The sequence below is a fragment of the Phalacrocorax carbo genome, chromosome 6 (assembly GCF_963921805.1).
Source record: "Phalacrocorax carbo chromosome 6, bPhaCar2.1, whole genome shotgun sequence".
Taxonomy (NCBI): domain Eukaryota; kingdom Metazoa; phylum Chordata; class Aves; order Suliformes; family Phalacrocoracidae; genus Phalacrocorax; species Phalacrocorax carbo.
Window position 1 is genome coordinate 12,532,304 of NC_087518.1, and position 18,575 is coordinate 12,550,878.

The following is an 18,575-nucleotide window of genomic DNA, read 5'->3' on the forward strand; positions in this document are numbered from 1 at the left end:
CAAACCCTTTAATTCTGTTTTGGTCCGATAAAAGCTAGATCAAGAGGAAATTAGTGCTAAGACAGACTTTTAGAAAGACAGACCTTGCTTTCTTTAGTATTGACAGGCAAATTGTCGGTACCTTTTGGAGCAATAAAATTGCAGTCTGAACAAGATTTTTTTCTCCTTCCTCCTTTTAAAAAACAAAACAACCCCACAGACAACAAAAATCTCCCCAAAACTGGGAAAGTCTTATGCAGAGCCCCAAGAATGGTAAACTCAGGAACATGGAGAACATGTTTTAAAGGGCAAAGCAGAGTAGCTGCAGCATTGTCTGACACTGCCATGTGCATGCTCATGCTGACAGATGGTACCTTTGGCTCTAGCTTGGAGGAAAGAGTTGGAATGACTTCTGGGTACAGAGTTTGGTGAAGGGAAACAGAAAATATGGGAGTGGCAGAAATAAAGTGATGGCGGTAGTTTTCTGACATGAGGCGTGCCTGAGGATGCTGTTTCAAATACAGCCCTTACCACAAAAGGAGACTCGTGGAGAAAAGCAGAAAGAACATCATGTCGATAGGATTAGAACAGCCAGGGGCTTGATGTTCCTGCTCAGATCTCTTTGTCCAAGCAGCCAGAGTACTATGGTGCTCAGGCAGCCTTCCTGGCTACTGGTTGATTCCCATACTGTGCTGTACCTGGAGGCTTCTGGACACAGGTCTTCCTTGTACCTGGCCTAAGTAAACAACAAGACCCACCATACCAGGGATAGGCAGAGCAGTTGTATTTAAGAAAAATAAAAACAGAAGTTAAATGTGTGGTGCATGTCCTCCCCATTGATAAATTCATGCTCTCAAAATAATGCCTGATTTAGGGTGTGGGATCCTACAGAGATGTTTTCTCCTAGATAAAGATTGCCTACTCTGGCTGCCCTGTTTAGACTGGTTCATATTGCTCAGCAGCTTGGGCAGCGTGAGGAAGTCATAGTGATGCTGATGTGTAATGCTTGTGGATCCCCTCCACCTGATTCATCTTGATGAGTCATAGATATGGCAGCAGATCCTGGGGAAGTGGAGGGGAAAACAGTGGTGGTAGGAAGGTGTGGTGGAAATGTCTGTGGAACCACAGTTTAAGTCTGACCTCTCTTTTTGAAGTTCCTGATAATATGAACCCAAAACTGAATTAAACCAAAACTCCTTTACAACTTCTGAATAACAGTTTGACTAGAAGCTGACGTTCTTCAGGAAGGACTGTTGGTTCTTGAGGCAGGGGCCATGTTCTATTTTCCAGTAAACTGCCTGGAAGTCACAGAACCCATAAACAGATATCTTTTTAACCTGTTTCTTACCCATAAATAATTGTTTTACCAGAACTAAACATGACAGTTTTTACCTGGAACTGAAGCTGAATCAGAACTATGCCGAAGGGTCAACCATTCAGCTGCTTCTTATGGATTTATTCTGTGACTAAATATAAGAGCACCTCCACAGGCCTCATGTTACAATCAGGGCTGATACAGGGAGGTGTTGGGTCCTGCCATGGCTGCTAGGTTGAACTGCTCAGGCTTTCCAGGTGGGAATTATTTGACTGTCACCATCTCTTCAGGAGATTCAACTCACCTGTCCCCTTTCCAGGAACAAGATCAGTGCTTCTGGCAGATCAGAGCTTTGGAGATAATTTTGTAAAATGAGAATATCTTCTCTCCTGTTAATTCAACCAACTGCAGATGGTTGAAACCTCCACTTAAAGGAAGGTGAAGGTGCAGCAATATTGAACTTGGGGGAAGGCTTGCAGACGGCAGAAGGAAGACTTTGGTGGTGGGTGATGTAGGGACATTTAGTATAGCCTGTAGGGGTAGAGTGCTCTCTGCTGTTGCACTGCAGCTCAGAATAGTGATAAAGAAGTTCTTTCACTCCTGCTAACCTTACCTGTTACCTTGGACAGTGCATCTAACACAAAGGAGGTAGTGGAGCTTAAAAGGAGAGTTATCTGGTCCAAAACCAAACAAAACCATTAGGATGTCAGACAGCTGCATACCTTTCACACTAGGCCATGAGTAAGAGAAAAAGAAAATGACCATATTTGCATTAAAGCTGTTCACCCCTCTCACCTTCCACCACAGCTGCACTTCTTTAGAGATGGCATGGGGCTATTTATCGAATGTATATAAAATTATACATATTTCTTCTCTGGGTTAAGTATAGGTAGCCCATCCACCTTGGTAAAGATTGGTGGTTGTTGTCTGTGGCAGATTAGGTGGCACATCATGATTCCAAGCCCTAATTTGTCCCTACATATTATTGCCCTCTTATCTAAGCTTTTGTTGTCCTTGGCTTTTCCAGGGCGTCCAGATTCCGCCTTAGAGAGAGGAGAGAGGTCAGCTTGTTTATAAATCATTAGATAACACATTTACAATACATTAACATATGAAGATCTTATAATAGTTCTTATTTGACCAACAAACATATGCATAATATCCACTGAAGAAAATAGTGCTCTATTTGATAAATGACGGGCTAACTTTTCCTGCTGAGGACTGGAGGGTCCTAATTCTTTCAACAATTCGTAGTTGCCTTGGTACTGTTTTCTGCATGCACCTAACAGAAATCCCATAAATTTAATAATACTGGTGTTAACCAGTTCCTGCATTTGGTCTTTTAGATGTTGGTATTTCTTAACTTTTTTGCTGCTGCATCCACCAAAGATGTTGATTTACTCTTCTACCTGACCGTGATGTCAACAACCAGAGCTTGGTCACTTCTAAAAAATACCAGGTCTAGTTTATATAATATGGACTGTTCATCTCTCAGCAGCAGCTCTTGGAATACTACCCAGTCCTTCTTTTTAGGACTCCACCAACAATTCACATAAGTGATTGTGCCTTTGATTGCGCCTAGCGTCCCGTACTGCTGGTCAGTATCCAATAATGTGTGCACAGGACTTGTTCTTTACCTGAAAATGGATAACCAGACTTAAGTTGACTTTCCTGTCTATGCCTTGCTAGAAGTTCTCTTGTCCAGTAGACACTGGCTCTTAGCTTTAACGCGGTGTTGAGCTTTCTGTGGGAATGCCCCTATAAAATTCTAACCAGTTGTTGCTGATCTTATCCTTCTCAAAGAAGGAAATTCCATGGCCCTGGGAAACTGACGTGGTCCAGTTCTCAAGTTCACGTTTCTGCCAGTTACAGGGACTCAGAAGGATGACTTTTGGAATGGGTATCTCCCATTCCAAAACTGGTTCCTTACCACAAAACTCCTCAGATATGACCATAACTGCTTTTGGGTCCCAGCTGGATGGAACTTTTCCCTTGTCCCCTCCTGCTGCAATTCACAATTTTTCAAATTCTTTCTCAATTCCCTCTTGCCACACTACTGCTCTTGTTGTCTCATCCAAAGACCATGCAATTCTGTGTAGCCTTTGGACCTGTATGCTGGGAATCAGTCCCAAGAGCCTGGTAATACCTAGGCCTCCATCCTGGGTGCTAGAGTATAGGATGGCATCACATGTACTTACTGGAAGGTGTAACCATGCCTTGACAGCTGCTCAAATTGCCAAGTCAAGGGTTCCTAGGTATGTGGCTCTCACATCGGCCTGGTCTGCCAAGTAGATCAATTGTGGGATAGCATATCCTTTCAAGATGTCGACCTTCTGAAATGGTTTTAGTGTAGCCTTCGCAGTCTGTTGTAACCAATCCTTTACGTTCTCCACTAGTTCTGGTTTTGATATTTCTGTCCATGGGTCAATACATAGGCCCAGGTACTTTTCAGAAGTTCTGGGTTCAATTATATTGAGGGGGGTACCATTAATCATCCTGGCAGGACAGTCATTGATGGTATATGAGTCTGTTGTCAGCTAGATGTAAAAGCCATGGCACTTCTCCCCTTGGGTCTTGAGGCCAGTAAAATTGCAAAAGACTTCCAATATTTCAATATTTTTCTGCATACCCTCCCATGAACCACTTAAAAGAATCAAGCCATCCACAAAAGCTGTAGTTATATTCTTTGAACAGTGTTGGAACCCACTTCTTTCTTCTCCCAACTTCAGTGGCAGGGGGTCCACATGTTAGTTAAATAATATTGGGGGCATTGGATCACCCTGTTTCACCCCTACCTGAAATCCAGTGGGAACTGACTTTTCATTCTTCAGATCAAACCAGGTGTTAATGTTGTGATATAAGTTTGTAACCAGGGCAATAATGTGACTGTCCAGGCCTTCCAGTTGAAGAGCCAGAATGATGTGAGAATGGCTCACGGTGTCAAAGGCTTTTCCTAGATGAACAAAGACTCCACCCCCAGGGATCGATGTTCCTTTTTGGCATTATGAATCAAAAGCTGTGATAATCTTATATTTTCTGTGCATCCTGCTGACCTTAGGAATCCCCTTTGTCTTGGAATAATGGGGCATACCTTAGTCAGCCTTGTTGTTAAGATCTTTGAGAACAGCCTTAAAATGGTTGAGCCAGTGGTAATTGGCTGCCAATTATTGGTGGCATTCTGGCGGTCTGGCAAGGTGGACTTTGATCTTAGCAGTCTGACATTCTCTCCCCGTGTCCGGTATAGTTCCTGACACCAACGAAAGGTTGAAAAGTTCCATTAATTGCGTATAGTGAGGATTGATCTTAATGAGATCTCTCGAATTAAGCCCATCTGGTCCTGGTGCTGTGTTCTTACTCATCTCTCTGATGTTTTGAGAGATTTCTTTCACCATGATTATGATTTTGAGTGCCGAGTTGTCCACATGACCTTTAGTTCTGAAAGCATCTAGGCCCTGGAATGATCCTGGTGATTCCCATCTCAGTTTGAACACTTTGTGTACTTCATACAGTGAGGTACTGCACTTCAGGGATTCCACATAATCCAGGATGATACTGGCAAGTTTCCCTCTGTCCAGGTAAAACAGCTGCTGGAATCATAAGAATTGACCCTCCTCTTCATCCATTCCTTTGGAGGTTAAAGTGACAGTGATACTCTTCTGAACCTTCCTTTCCCTTTCTCCTCCTCCTTCGTGTTTAAGGGGCCTTCTTGCCATGGTTAGTGTTGCTGTTAAAGCTGACTTAGTTACCTTGGAGCTTCCTTGTCTCTGAAACAAGTATGCTTCTTCTCAAGGACTTGGAATGAATGATTTTGGCTACCTCAAAATGTCTGTTCATTTGACTGTTCGCTCATTATAGGATGTGGAAAGAAAGATGGTTCCTTCCTGAGAAGTTGGGGAAAACATTTTGAGGACCTTGAAAGCTGCTGGATGTGATATCGGAGAGTCCAATACTTGTGTTCCCTTCCTGGTTGTAACTGGAATTTCCAGTAGTCTCTACAGGAACTGTTTATGTAAAGACTGTATTGAGAGTTTTGAAATAAGCAAGCATTTTGGCTATGACCGCATTATTTATTTTTTTTTTTAAGGGCAAGATCTTAAGGGAGTTGAGAGGAACTGTAATGATGAGATCAGCAGATAGAGTTGGAAATTTGGACCTCTCTCCCTGTTTCTAATCCTAGACCCCTGGCCAGATTGTAATTCGTGTAATCCCATTTTTTCTTACCGTCTGTGTTTTCAGCTGTTGGAGTATTCTCTGCTTTCTGGTAATGATCTGCTCGTTATTGCTTTAAAGGTAGAAGAGGATTTTCTGCATAGGGGAGGCTTGCAAAAGCACTTTACAAAGAATGTCATGGCACAGATGCATACAAATTATTATTGTAAGCATAAAGCTTTTCAACTGACCTGCACAGTATAAATCTGACAATTTGTACAACATTTGACTGAATAATCCCCTGAACTAGTTTGGAGAACAGACTACTTGTTGCTGGTATTTAATATCTAATTTGCTTCATGTATGTATTTTTATCAGGCCTGGAATTGTAGCTTTATCTGGACCCGTTCAGATTTCCAGTCTAATATAGTATAATGCAGTTTAAAATAAGTACATTGATCTTAGGGTTTTATACACCATTAGTGTTCCCATGTATCACTTTTGATACTAAACTCAGTCTGAATTACTGAGCTCTACAAGATGGACTTTAGACTGGAAGCAGCTGGAGGGAATTATCTTAATTCTGTCAGTTTGGTTGTTTTTTTTAAAAGGGAAAGAAGAATTAATTTTATCCTTTCTGCCACTTAAGCTTCAAACAATGACAATTTGGAACGTATGGTAAGCATAAGGCTCTAGTCCTTTTTGCTGAAGCATCGTAGAGAGAATTGTATTAAGGTGAATATAAGGGCGAATCATGCAAAGAATCAAAAAGTGGGTTTTTTTTTTTAATTATTGCTTAGGAGAGTATTGGATCTTCAAAACCATGGGTATACATTCAAAATAAAATTTTCAAGTTTGTGTGATCTCAAAGCAGAGGAAGCCCAATCATTATGCCATTAAAGGCTGCTCCTGTCATTCCTGGTCAGCAAAATCCACAGCGATAGATTTGCTCGATTAAGAGTAAGTCTATCCCAGTAACTGTAAGTATAGTTTATAATGCAGGTTTGACTTTAAAGAATCAGAATAGGGAAGGAAATAAATGCCACTTGATGCATCAGTCTGTCTTTATGAATCTGCAAGCGGCTATTTTTCATAAAGGAACAACTTATTTTCTAGAAGTTACAGTTTCTAAATACTACGAGATCTTAAATTAAGACTTCCTTATAAATGCTACGTTTTGTGGCACTGAGTTACATAGTGACTGTTGCAAAATTGAAACTGCATTGATCTCTTATACTCCTGTAGATGGGAGAGCAATAGTTACAATTTTTAAGTATCGTTTTAAGTCCCTCTTAAATACGGCTGGCTTTGACTATTAGAACACTGAGTAATGAAAAACCATGGAGGAATTGTAAGAAACAAATCTAATTTAGCTTTTGGAATCCAGAATTGCTTTTGATATTTCAAAATGTGTTTTCTGACATCAATATTTTTTGACAGTTATATTTTGCACAAAGCAGGAAAAGCAATAATAAAAGATTTTAACCCCAAAGTACAGTGAAAATCAGTCTTTTCCCCACAGAGAGTTAAATGTTGCATCCTGTGGATTAGTCTTTGAACCATTAGGGACTTAAGGGTACCATGGGATTCTGCCATTCTCCATGGACAGTAAAATTAGACACTGACTTTTTAAAGTGGAAGCTGGACTTTTTGGTAATCACAAGAGTGAGAGCTTATCACAAGATCCAAGATGAAATAATGAGATTTGCAATGCTGTGAAGGCAGACTTTTCCCTTCTTTGACAGTAGGATTCAAGTGTTTGATTTGCACCCATATGAGATCAAGGACTTTCCAGAATGTAGCATAGCTTTATATGATTCATAGTCCGTGGTAAAGATCCCAGTTTGTTGTAATCTCTGAAAGGAAAGAAATGATAAATAACTGAATGAGTCTTCCTCATAGTGACAGTCCTCTAAAATCAAAAGGCAATGTGTGGAAACACTTGGGCTGTGCTAACCGTATGCTCCATATACCTCTCATGGTTGTGTGCGATGCTTAACCTTGATTTGATGCCAAGGACGATGTGAAATATCTTATGTTAACATGCTCATGCATAATAAATGTAAGACTTATAAAGCATAAAGCTCAGGGACTGGCTTAAGAATAATATGGCAACCCCAAAGGGGTTTAAATATTACTGGTAATGGTTTACCTGTGAGAAATGAATGCGAACACAAACGTTCTTCTGATGGGAGCAGTTTAGGAGGGGAAGGAGATACTGTTCCTGCTATGCAGAGGTGTGTTTGCCTCCAGCCTCTTAATGCCATTCTAATTCCCCAGTAATTATGCTGCTTGACAAATCAGCAGTTATGGGAAGAAATTGGACATAAAGAAGCTCTGAGGAGGGACAATTTTATCCCTCATCAAGCAGGTCATATTCAAGCCTCATGTTTTCTGTATTGATAATGTTAAATGTATGTCACTTGGTGGGAAGCTAATTTTGTTTCCTTAAGCAGTATTTCTCAACAGAAAATGCCACTATACAAAAGAAACTTGCCACCTTTGTTTTAAATGGAAGTAAGTGGGAAGCTGCTGTTGTAGAATTTAATTGTTTTCTTTCTAACTATAATTTCTCATTTTATTCTAAACATCTCATCCCCTGAGGAAAGTATTTCCAGGGAAGTAAGATCTCTGTCTATCCAGAGTTAAGATACTATTGCTGCAATGAGTTTGGAAATTTTTCCATTGGGGGATGGGGGAAAATTCTGTCTTCTTTCAAAAAATGAAAAACCATTCCTGTTTCACCTTGGATCTGGGAGCTTTCTTTTCTAATAATAAAAAAAATTCATTAATAACTCTCACACAAAAATTAACTGAGACCCTGTTTATCACTGAAAACAGTTGGGAGAAGAAAGAGGCAGCTTGTCTTAACTATGTGATGAGCAAAGTTTTCATGAAGTACCAAATTACTTTGTTAAAAATAAACCAGAAATGAACCAGAAAAATAGATATGGAACTAATGATCGAAATAGTTTAGCAATGAAACTTTTGACATATAGAAGATTTTTCACAATTCTTATAGATGCAAAACTGTGCACACTCTTCCTAGCACACAGTTTTGGACAGATGCCCTGTGGTATTAAGAGCAAGCGGATACAGAAATCCATTCCTAGGGGATGTCAGTGTCTTTCAGCAGACACTAGTGCCAGTGTTAATATATGGCTTGCTAAATATTTTGTAAGCCATAATGCTAGTAATTTTTTTGTTTTGTAGTTTCCTCATTCCCAGAGTATCAGGTTTTTAATAACTTTTCTAAATCTGATTTTTATGTATAAACCCATTGATGTGATTCACTATAACAGCTTATCCTATCAATCATGGTGAATATTTCATGAATAGAAACAGTGCACTCAGAAAGGGAAGTATGGCTTACTAAAGTGCAAAATAAATGCTGAGAAACAGTGAGGTAGACAGCTGTGGCTATTAAAAGTGAGAGAACTCTGAGGGCTCTTTCTTTCAAATATTTTTTTTCTATGTCTGCCTAAAGTCAAGTCACTTACTTATGGATCAATTTCCAGAGAAGTTCTCCATATATAGTGATCCCCTAGATACAATACAAAGAATAGTTTCTGAATAAAATTTAACACTTTGTACTTTCATCTCTATTTGCATATTGGTATATGATTCTTATATTGGCAGTGATTTGTAAGTCTGAAAGACCTCCCAAAGTAAATGAATGATTCAGTTAAAAAACCGAAACAGAAAGCACCCACCTCCCTGCACCAACCCAAATTATTAAGAGTGATTCTCTTGGAAGAGTGGATGGAGTCTGACTTCTGAGCCTCTTCTTGGACTAGTTTCAGTGGCCTTAAATGAAAATTTCAAGGTATATCAAGAGGAGAACATACAAAAATATAGGGAGTGTAGGAGAAGATGCAGTCCAGCATGAATACCTGCAAATACCAGTTCAAGTCCAAGATATCTGTTTGAGAAAACACAACTCAGTATGACAGCCTACAAATAGTTTGGTATTTTGGCTTGTGCCTTGTCTGTTCTGTAGTCAGAAGGGAGACGTAGAGAACTAGCTACATCACAAGAACAATTAGAAAATTATTTGCATAATAAATAGAAAAAATTAGCCCAGCTGACAACATGCTAAACAGCTTTTGGACAACCTGAAAACTGAAAACCAACAGCAATTTTTGAGTAAACTGCAGTAGTCACTGTTGACAAAGAAACAAGGAGCTTTGATGGTACTGAAACACATTGTTCTTGATGCAAATGGACACAGTTTCTTTGACTCTGTTGATTTTTGCCTATTCAGCATAGTCACTCTGACACAATGACTCAGTTATTTAGTTATTGCTTGGTTTTATGATTTCCAGTTGCTCTCTGCTATTGAATGCTGTTTGGGTCCTGTTCATGTGGGTGCTTATATATATAAATTTGACCTACAAATGAAAATTGCTTGCTAATAGTTCTGCACCTGGATTCAGTCTGGAAGATGCTCGCATGCAAGAAATCCCTGGTTCAATCTTGCTGAAGCTGGTTAGTAGCAATAGTCAAAATGATGACCGTGTGCTGTTGTACTTTTGAGATTATTATAGCAGTAACCTTATTGTTGTGTTTCACTATCTAGTTAAGTCACTTGTTCCTTGAGGACTGAAGAAGTCACTGCCCTGTGTAGATATCCAAACTACAGAATTTTGTCACAGTGCAGTAAAAAAAACCCCAAAACTCAAAGTTGGATCCTTTCCATTTTGGGGGGGGGAAAAAAAGTGCTTCTGAATCAAATCTGTTTGTTTTCAGTGTCTTTGTTTCAATGAGCAGCAGTATGAACCAGTTCTTTGTTTATTGGAAAATATGTGTGCTTTCAGAGGCCACTGAGTCAGAGTGCTGCGCAGAGCAATTGAAATTACAAGCAAATATTTTCCTCTTTCATGTGGTTAAGTGCCTAATAAATCCCCATAAACATGAGCTTTGCTAAATGAGACAGCATAAACAGGCTTTATTAAGCCCGGACTTAATTTACTCTGCAGCTACTTTGAGAACATCTGGCAGCAAGGGACCAGCCTTAAAGTGAATGTAAAAGTTGCTAGTGCTGACTTTGGGGCCACAGCTGTGCAAATGTGCCTCAGTATGAACATGAACTGGACTAGTGGTCTCAAGCTTGACAGCAGGGCTGACTGCTGGCTTCAGCACTAGGTGGTTCAGGAGCTGCACTGAGCTGCAGATCACTGCTTTGCCTAAGCCAAAGGAAAAATTACAACAAGATGCTGCAAACAGTCCATCCCTTTCTGCCTCTGCAGCTCATGGTATTGAAGAACAGTAGATGGGTTGGTGCCTCTGCCACCCATTTCCTCCACACCTTGAAGGTGGCAGTCTGTACCTGTGCTCCATGGTCCTCTGGCATAAATACAGTTCCCTTCTGCAGCAGACCTGGATGCCTCCTCTTTCCCACTCCAGCAGCTTAGCAGGTCCAGACTGGGAGCCAATGATGGGAAGGGAGATATGTGGAGAGGCATGGGAGAAGGTGGAGAGGAGCAAGGGAGAAATCCACAGCTATTGCATGGACAGAGTATGCATAGAGGAGAGGTATGCGAGTGTCCTGGGAGTGGTGGGTCTGAGAGTGTATGCGTAAGGAGGGTGAGTCCTTCAGGTAATGGGACTAACTGAAGGAATAGAGCAGAAAAGACAAACTGATCATAAATCCAATTCTGAAGGTTCCCCAGAATGCTTCATCAGCTGACATTCCTGTATATGCCAACCGCCCCCTGCAGAATTTGCTGCACCACAAGAGAAAATGAAATAAATGACCTCTCTCCTTCTTGGAGAGGCAAATTGAATGGTTCTGTTGCTACTGAGAAAACTGTATGCTGGCCGTGGGAGCTGGATTCTGACTTTAATTGCTGTTGCCTGAATCCAGAATAACTGTCTGGTATAGCTTTGTCTTAGTGCTTGAAAGTGTAGTCAAAGTCTGATTGTGACACAGTGTACAGGGATGGGTGATGTTAAGGGATGAAGACATCCTTCCCCTTCCACCGTTGCTTTTTGCACTCCGTCTGGCGCACTCACAGCTGTGTGAGTATGGCCCCTTCCGTTGCTTCATTCAGATTCAGAGCTGGGTCCAGGGTTTTTACAGCCCATGTTCATGAATGTGGACCAAGACTGACAAAAAAAGAACTTGCTTATGTGGGGGCAGAATGTGGCAAGTTTTTAACTCTTTCTCTTGAAAGAAAGACCAAAGAGGCAAACAGATCACTATTTTATTTCATTCCATGCTTTGACACTCGGTGGGCTAGGACCTAGAAGGCATCTAATTGATAACAGTAAAAGATAGCAGGAAGAAAGGTTTCACACTGAACTGATATAGTGTGGCCAAAATTTTCTGGTCTCTTTTCTATATGCCTTTATTTGTTTATCTTTATTAAATTGTCTTTATCCAGGCACAGAAGATAATGTCCAAGTAGATAAAAATAATTGTCATTGCTGAGATCTTTACTGAAGCTTTCGATGTGGGAGAAAGTTTCCTTTTCCTTGCTTCGCAGAAAGGTGTTTCCTACAGCTCGGAGCCAAGGCACGCTGGATTAGAAAATGCATGCATTTCTATACCCATTTCCAAGCAAAATATTATTAAATCTGTGGAGTTTTTTTACGTCAGTTGGCATTTTTGTCACAGTTACAGAATGTACTTTTAGACTGGCTGAAATGTGCACTTAAGGAAAAAAAAAAACAAAACAAAACCAAAAATCTGCTCTTTAATATGCGGACATGTAGGGAAAGTGTGGTAATGAATTTGGCTTACTTTGTTGAGTCTGGGCCAAATCCTGATCTCAGTTATGCTGGCCTCAGCTGAGTTGCTCCAGATTTTCACCAGTTTGACTGAAGCCAAACTGTTCTTTTGTCCTTCAGCATTCGATTGTTGGTATTAATAGTTTAGGGGCGGGAAAGGGGGATAAGCTTTAAGTGCAAGGATTTGCTAGAGTGCTGTCCTGAATACATAGTTTGAGAATACTTTAAAATATACAATACATATTTTTAGTCACTGGCTACCTGATGTCACAGGTGAGGTGTTCCAAGGCTATTTATTGTAAATTTCTATAGATAACACCTTTTGCATGGAAGTGCAAAAAGCTGGCTCCAACATCAGTGTATCTGTATCAGTTGAGTCTCATGTAAGCTGTGAAAGCTCTTCCTGAACACTGTCAGTAGCTCCCTTATTATAGACCATGGATTAATACATCCATGGGCAATGTATGCTTTTGTATATTTAATAGCTTTAACCTTCCTAGTCATGTACAGTCCTTAGGACTTTGCTTTTGAACAGTTTTGTCATTAAAGTACAGTATTTGTACATAAACTTATAAAATGCAGTGAACGAGTCTGTAGCACTTATGACTTTATAAGGTAAAGAATCTATAATGTTATGTGTATGTTTGTACACGCACACTCATACTGTTCGTGAAAGCAGTGGCTAAGCTCTTAGTTCAGAGGGGCTATTATCTTTCTGTTATTTTGCATGGATACTTATACAGTGATAGCAGGAGAAAATCACTTAAGTCCATAAGCCTATATCTATGTTAAAGCATGTTAGAAATGTTCTCGGAGATGGGAACTCAATCATGTGTACCTTTGTATTGTTGGCATTATCCCTGGCATGCCGTTGGTCATCTAGCACTCTCCCATATAATTCCTTGGCATGGTTCAGTAGTTAGTACTGTATGGCACCAGTCTGCCTAGGTGTGAGCAGCTTGTTCCAAAAAGTTAGTGAGTTAATAGTATGACTGTGGAAGGCTCCCATGCCAGTGGCCGTTGTTGTGAAAGAACTGCCCCAAATGAGAAGAAAATCAGGCCTTTTTTATATATATACTTTAGCTTTATTTCTACTAGTAAATTAATCAAGAACAGCTCTTGGCAAGTCAGTTATTCACAAAAAGGATAATGATGATGTACTGCTGCATCAGCCAAAGAGGTTGACCAAAATCAGCTGTTATCAACCACAGCAAATGCAGAGGCATCTACCTCTTTCCCAAAGAGTTTACAGCCTAACACTACTAAAGAACTTCACTGGGAGTGAGAAAACATTGCACATGCTATATGCATGGTCTAAACCTGTTTCCTTTTTCTGTACCCCATAATCCTAGAGAGGAGGATATGAGCATTGAAAGACAGAGTTGGGCTAGAAGCTGGGATGTCAATGAAGGGATTCGGTCAAGGTGGAGAGGAGGGGGTGAAAGCATAGTAGTCTGAGAAAAATGGTGTTAATCCAGCAGTAGAATAACAGATTTAGCTGATGTAGAATAGCAGGAAAGAAGTTCAGATAGTTGGGCTTATCTAGTCTAGTGCTCCTTTGCAATGGACAAAGAGCAAGACTGAACTTCAGAATTAGGGCAGAAAAGGATGTTAGGATGCAGTGATGGACATGTAAGAAGGAAGACTCAGCTACCCTGAAGCTGGGCTGAGGTCCAAATGATAAGGAGGCTGGCAGTATGGTCAGCTTTGACAGAACAGGGCAGTCAATAGATTAGGCTCAAGGAAAAGGTTAGGAATTCAGGGTGGGATGCCCACTCTTTGGACTCTAACAGTGGGCAGAGAAAGCTGGCAGGAAAATTGGGAGGGGAAGGGAAACAAATGTAGAGCACAGCAAAGGAGAGTGGCTCTTCTAATAATTTTTGGTTGGAAACCAAGTGGGTGGCAATGTTTTAGTTCTCTGTGAACTGTGTGAAGAAGATAAAGCTATAAATAAATACCACAGATCATCATATGTATTCCTTTCAGTGTCTGTTCTCTAGTCTATGGGAAATGCTAAGATTTGCTGATTGGCTTTTCTAAAAAACACCCTCATGTAGAGTGAGCATATCATACTTCAGGGAGGTCATCTTCAGCGGTTCCGTTTGGTGTTACAAATATGTTATTGTCACATTGTAAGTGCTCTCCTGAAATGGAGCATATGCTTCACTGGAAATACTTTCAACAAGGGGACTACATACTTAGCGAAGTAATATAGCCTGAAATAAATCCTCATCTGGATCACAGTAACTCTGAGCACCTCAGCAGATTTGTGTAAGTCAAAGCAACTGTGGTAACCTGGACCATAGTTTGGCCTTGAGTTTGTGAAGAACATGAACATAATGTCTGAGAAATTTTTCGAGATCTGCTCTTCTTAATACATCCAAAAAAAGTGTGCAATACCGCATGACACCAAAACCTTTCTCTCCTTCTCTTCCATACTTAAAGTATGGATCATTCACAATCTTCTAGTATTTATGTCCTATTAAAAAGTTTGAAAAGATGGACATTGAAGGGATAATGTCAACAAGCAGTTGTGTCCAAAAAAGGAAGCTACAAATGAGAGGCATAATGTTACTGGTTAAATGAACTTATTTTCTAAAAGAGTCATTGTTACATAACAAATGCCTAATGATAAATCTGATATATGCAGAACTAAATCTTTGCTTAAAGGGAGCAGTGCTAATTGAATTACATTGGTATAAAGGTGGTGTAAGAGAAGTGTCCCCAGTGTTTTTCCACTTATATCCCACTGTTATTTAATAATTTTGTGAGTAGTTTTTTTGGTTGGGGTGTTTTTCTGGGTTTGTTTTTTTTTGGTGTCTCCCCCCTGCTCTGAGGCTTCAGTTTCCTTATTGTCATCTATTCACTTCCATATGGTGTTTTTTCTAGTTGGCAAGCACTACAGCTGGCTTCGATGGAGGGATCAGCTGTAAGAAGAGTTAGAAAATGAGATACATCTGCAGGGCTTTTCATCTTCCCAAGCAGTCTGAGGACTGAGTGAAGGGGCTTTAGGGCTGAGAGTCTGAGTTCCTGTTGCCTGAGCAAAACCACTGTCTTGGCACTAAGAGACATGGGTACCAGACAGCGCGCATCCTGTCCCATTTTGACGCATGCCAAAATGATGCCATCTGAATAATACCACTATAGTCCTGGTGTCTTGATCAGTTTAAGACATCTGTTAGGCTGCTCAGCTTAGGTAACTAAGGTGCTGACTTGGCTCCCTGATTTGACAGAAGCCAGGAGATGCTGTTGAATGTGAGGGATTCTGATTTCTTATAAGGAGCTGTATGATCTTTGGATCCAACTTGGCAAACTTACTTCTCACCCAGCTTTCCTCTTTGTGTCTTCATGGTCAGCCACATCTTCAGGGTGTTCCACACAGTGGGGAGACAGTGTAGGGTCTGTAGACACTCAGGTATAGCAGATCATGCACTGCAGGACCACACATTCATCTTTCTTTCTGATATTTGGCCAGAACTAGCATGTTTAAGTTCCTCTTGCAATGTACTGTGTTGAAGAGTCCTGGTACAATCTTTTAGAGGCAGGTGGGACTTGGCCACAGTGAGGGTGCCCGCTAGAGATACTACTGGGGATGACAGCAAAATTGCAAGCATTTTTAGGCATTAGTGTAGATACCTAGCATTGTATTTGGAATATGCTGGAATTGAGCCCATTTTACATTTACTTTAGTTTATCAGGACAAAGACATAGTTTGTGTTTCTTTCATGTTAGTCGTGACTCCATGTCCCTCTTATGGACATCCTCATTCAGATGGGCTCAAGCTTCATCTGTTGTGTCAGAGGACAGCTACATTACTTGCTTGTTTGCCGCAGACCTGATATTTGCTTTGACTATGTACATAACCTACAGGACTGGTAACAAACTGTGATTGCAGTTACCCTGGAATAAACCTGGAGTGATTCTGGTGGAGCAATTACTTTTCCTCAGCCATTCAAGTCAGAAAGGGCCCCTTCATCTGCAAGTTAGTATCAAACTGAGGACAGAAGGCAGGGAACTGCTTTCTAGCTGAATTTCTGAGGACACGACAACCTCTTAGAGCAAGGTCAGCCAATGGAGACGGAAGCTCATGTCCAAGGACACCGTTCCTTGTAACAAAGCTAGGGGATGGTGTTTAATGTAAAAAGGTCTCCAAATGAACCTCAGGCAAGAGTAGCATCTCCTTGACTCTAAGCTACTGCTGACTGGGCATGGAATAGTCAAATGATGTTAATTATAAAACAGTGGAGGCCTCCAACAAAACTAATGCCTCACAAAGACATGATGCTGGACTTAATTAAAGCCAAACTAACAAACAATATGTAACTCTATTCTGTAATTGGTTTATTTTTGTTGTGTGTGTCTGCATGTGGTTATTCTTATGTGTGCATTAGTGCTAGTAGCTGGGACTGTACAAGTGTTTCACTGACCTCAGCTTAAAATATTTCTGCAGTGTCCAGGTTCTCTTTTCATTGGTTTGTGATGAAGTAGGCATACAAGAAGAAAGCTTTTCCCCATCACAAAGCTGTTATGATCTGACCAGTATTTTTGCTTATGGGTTTAATAGAGGCACCCAGGTGAAATGACCTGATTTATTTCATAGGAAATGGTGTTTTTCTCATTATGAGGTAGCACTGCAGGCAACTCAGACCATTGTGGAGAACTGGTTCCTGCGATGTGAAGAGGCAGGGTGGGTTGAAGGGTTGAGAACAAAAGCCATCTCCCACATCAGACCTAATTCCCAGACGGGGCTGGAGAAAGTTTGTAGTTTTCATCACAGCTGTTTTTCAGTGCATGCCCACTGCGGAGAACAGAGTTTAGTTGTGTAATAACACGAGTAAAAGACTTCTTTCTATCTGAATGACATGTCAGGTATGTTTAGGCCCTTTCCCACTCTTTTCCTGGCTGAGTAGCTGACACTGTTGGATCATTTTTCTGAGGAGCTGCTGCTCTGCTGTGACAACAGCCAGGCGCTTAAGCAGGAACCTGCACTGAGACCATGCAGGATCAGAAGTCAGCCAGGCGGCTGCATATTGCTGAACATCACCAGATCAGACTGTCATTGTCAAAACAAACCATAAAAAATGATAAAGTACTGCACACCTTGTTGGGATGGTTACCTGGGATGTTCTGGCCTGCAGAGTTATGGCAAATGTCGCTGATTTACTGGTCACAATGCTAACGCTGTACATGTAAGAAAAAGTGTCATATTTTTTGGACAGGCATTTAGAACAGTTTGTACAAATCATCTTGAGCTGTGGAGGACACAGTGTCTGTACATCTTTATGGTACCTGAGAAGTGACAGCTATCTGAACATCCCCTGGGGGCTTTTGCCACAGGCTGTGCATCCAAATGCTGTCTACTCATAGTGGCTTAGTGCTGGTGGGGAGGAAAGTCATTCTAGAGGCAAGCTGAGTGAGATTTTATATTAAGGACTGTGCTCTGGTCTCTGGCCTCCCTTCTTTAGATTTATTCCATTATTGAACTTGCTTGCACTTAGAGTAAAGGAACTGAAATCCAAAGTAGTTCAGGAAATGCGCACTGGAGCTGGAGTTGACCCCAGAGATTATGGATTTGTTGCTTTGTTTGCCATACTAACTGAATGTGTTCCACTAGTGATTTCTATGCCAAGATCTCAGATGGTTTTGGTAGTATGTGGAATATATGTATATAGAGAAGTCAAGACAAATGTAACCATAGAGGCTTATCTGACCTTTACAGAGTTTTGGACACTGGTAGGATTTGTCTTGTAGCTGCTCCCTGTGTTACGCAGAGGACATCAGACTCCAGCCAGAGCTGGCAAGTTCCCACAGTGCTAGGATCCTCCATCCTTTAGTACCACTTTCACCATCTTAAATAGGCTGAGGTAATTTTATTCTTGGATTAAGTCCATTGTTTCTGCCATTTTTCTTGGATATTAAGTACCAGCTTAAGAGTGGGGAAGGTTTTTCCTCTGTGTAATCTGTAGCTGGTATCGTGTAACTTAGCAGAATTTGCTACTGGATCATGATGGGCTGCAGCTCATGACGTGATGTGTGGAGTTCTGGTTCTGTTCTCTCGAGCTGCTGATCTGGTCTATGAATTTTGAACTTAATCTCTGCCTGCTCCTCTTTTTCTGTTCCCTCCTTTACTGATCTTACTGAATTAGATAAAAATACCTTAGGGCAGGGATGGTCTATTGCTCTGGGAGAAATCCTGCCTTTCCTGATATGAGTAACAAAACTGGACTTTGTTTTATTCTGGAGCCTAGATTTCACCCTGTGTGTTTATACAGTGCTTATCAAAATGAGACCTTGATCTCTGTTGGAATCTTAAGGTGAATTAATAATAACAAAGGAGACCAAAAAAAATGTATGGGAAAGTTATTTCCTTTTGTTTTTATGTGATGCTGGATGCCTGTCT

The 18,575-nt window shown here is 40.8% G+C and overlaps 1 protein-coding gene across 1 annotated transcript in view; it reads right to left on the bottom strand.

Moving 5' to 3' along the window:
- TMEM43 (transmembrane protein 43) overlaps positions 1–18,575 on the bottom strand; it is a 481,635-nt gene that overhangs the window by 254,737 nt on the left and 208,323 nt on the right. The gene's annotated exons all lie outside the window — the stretch shown is intronic.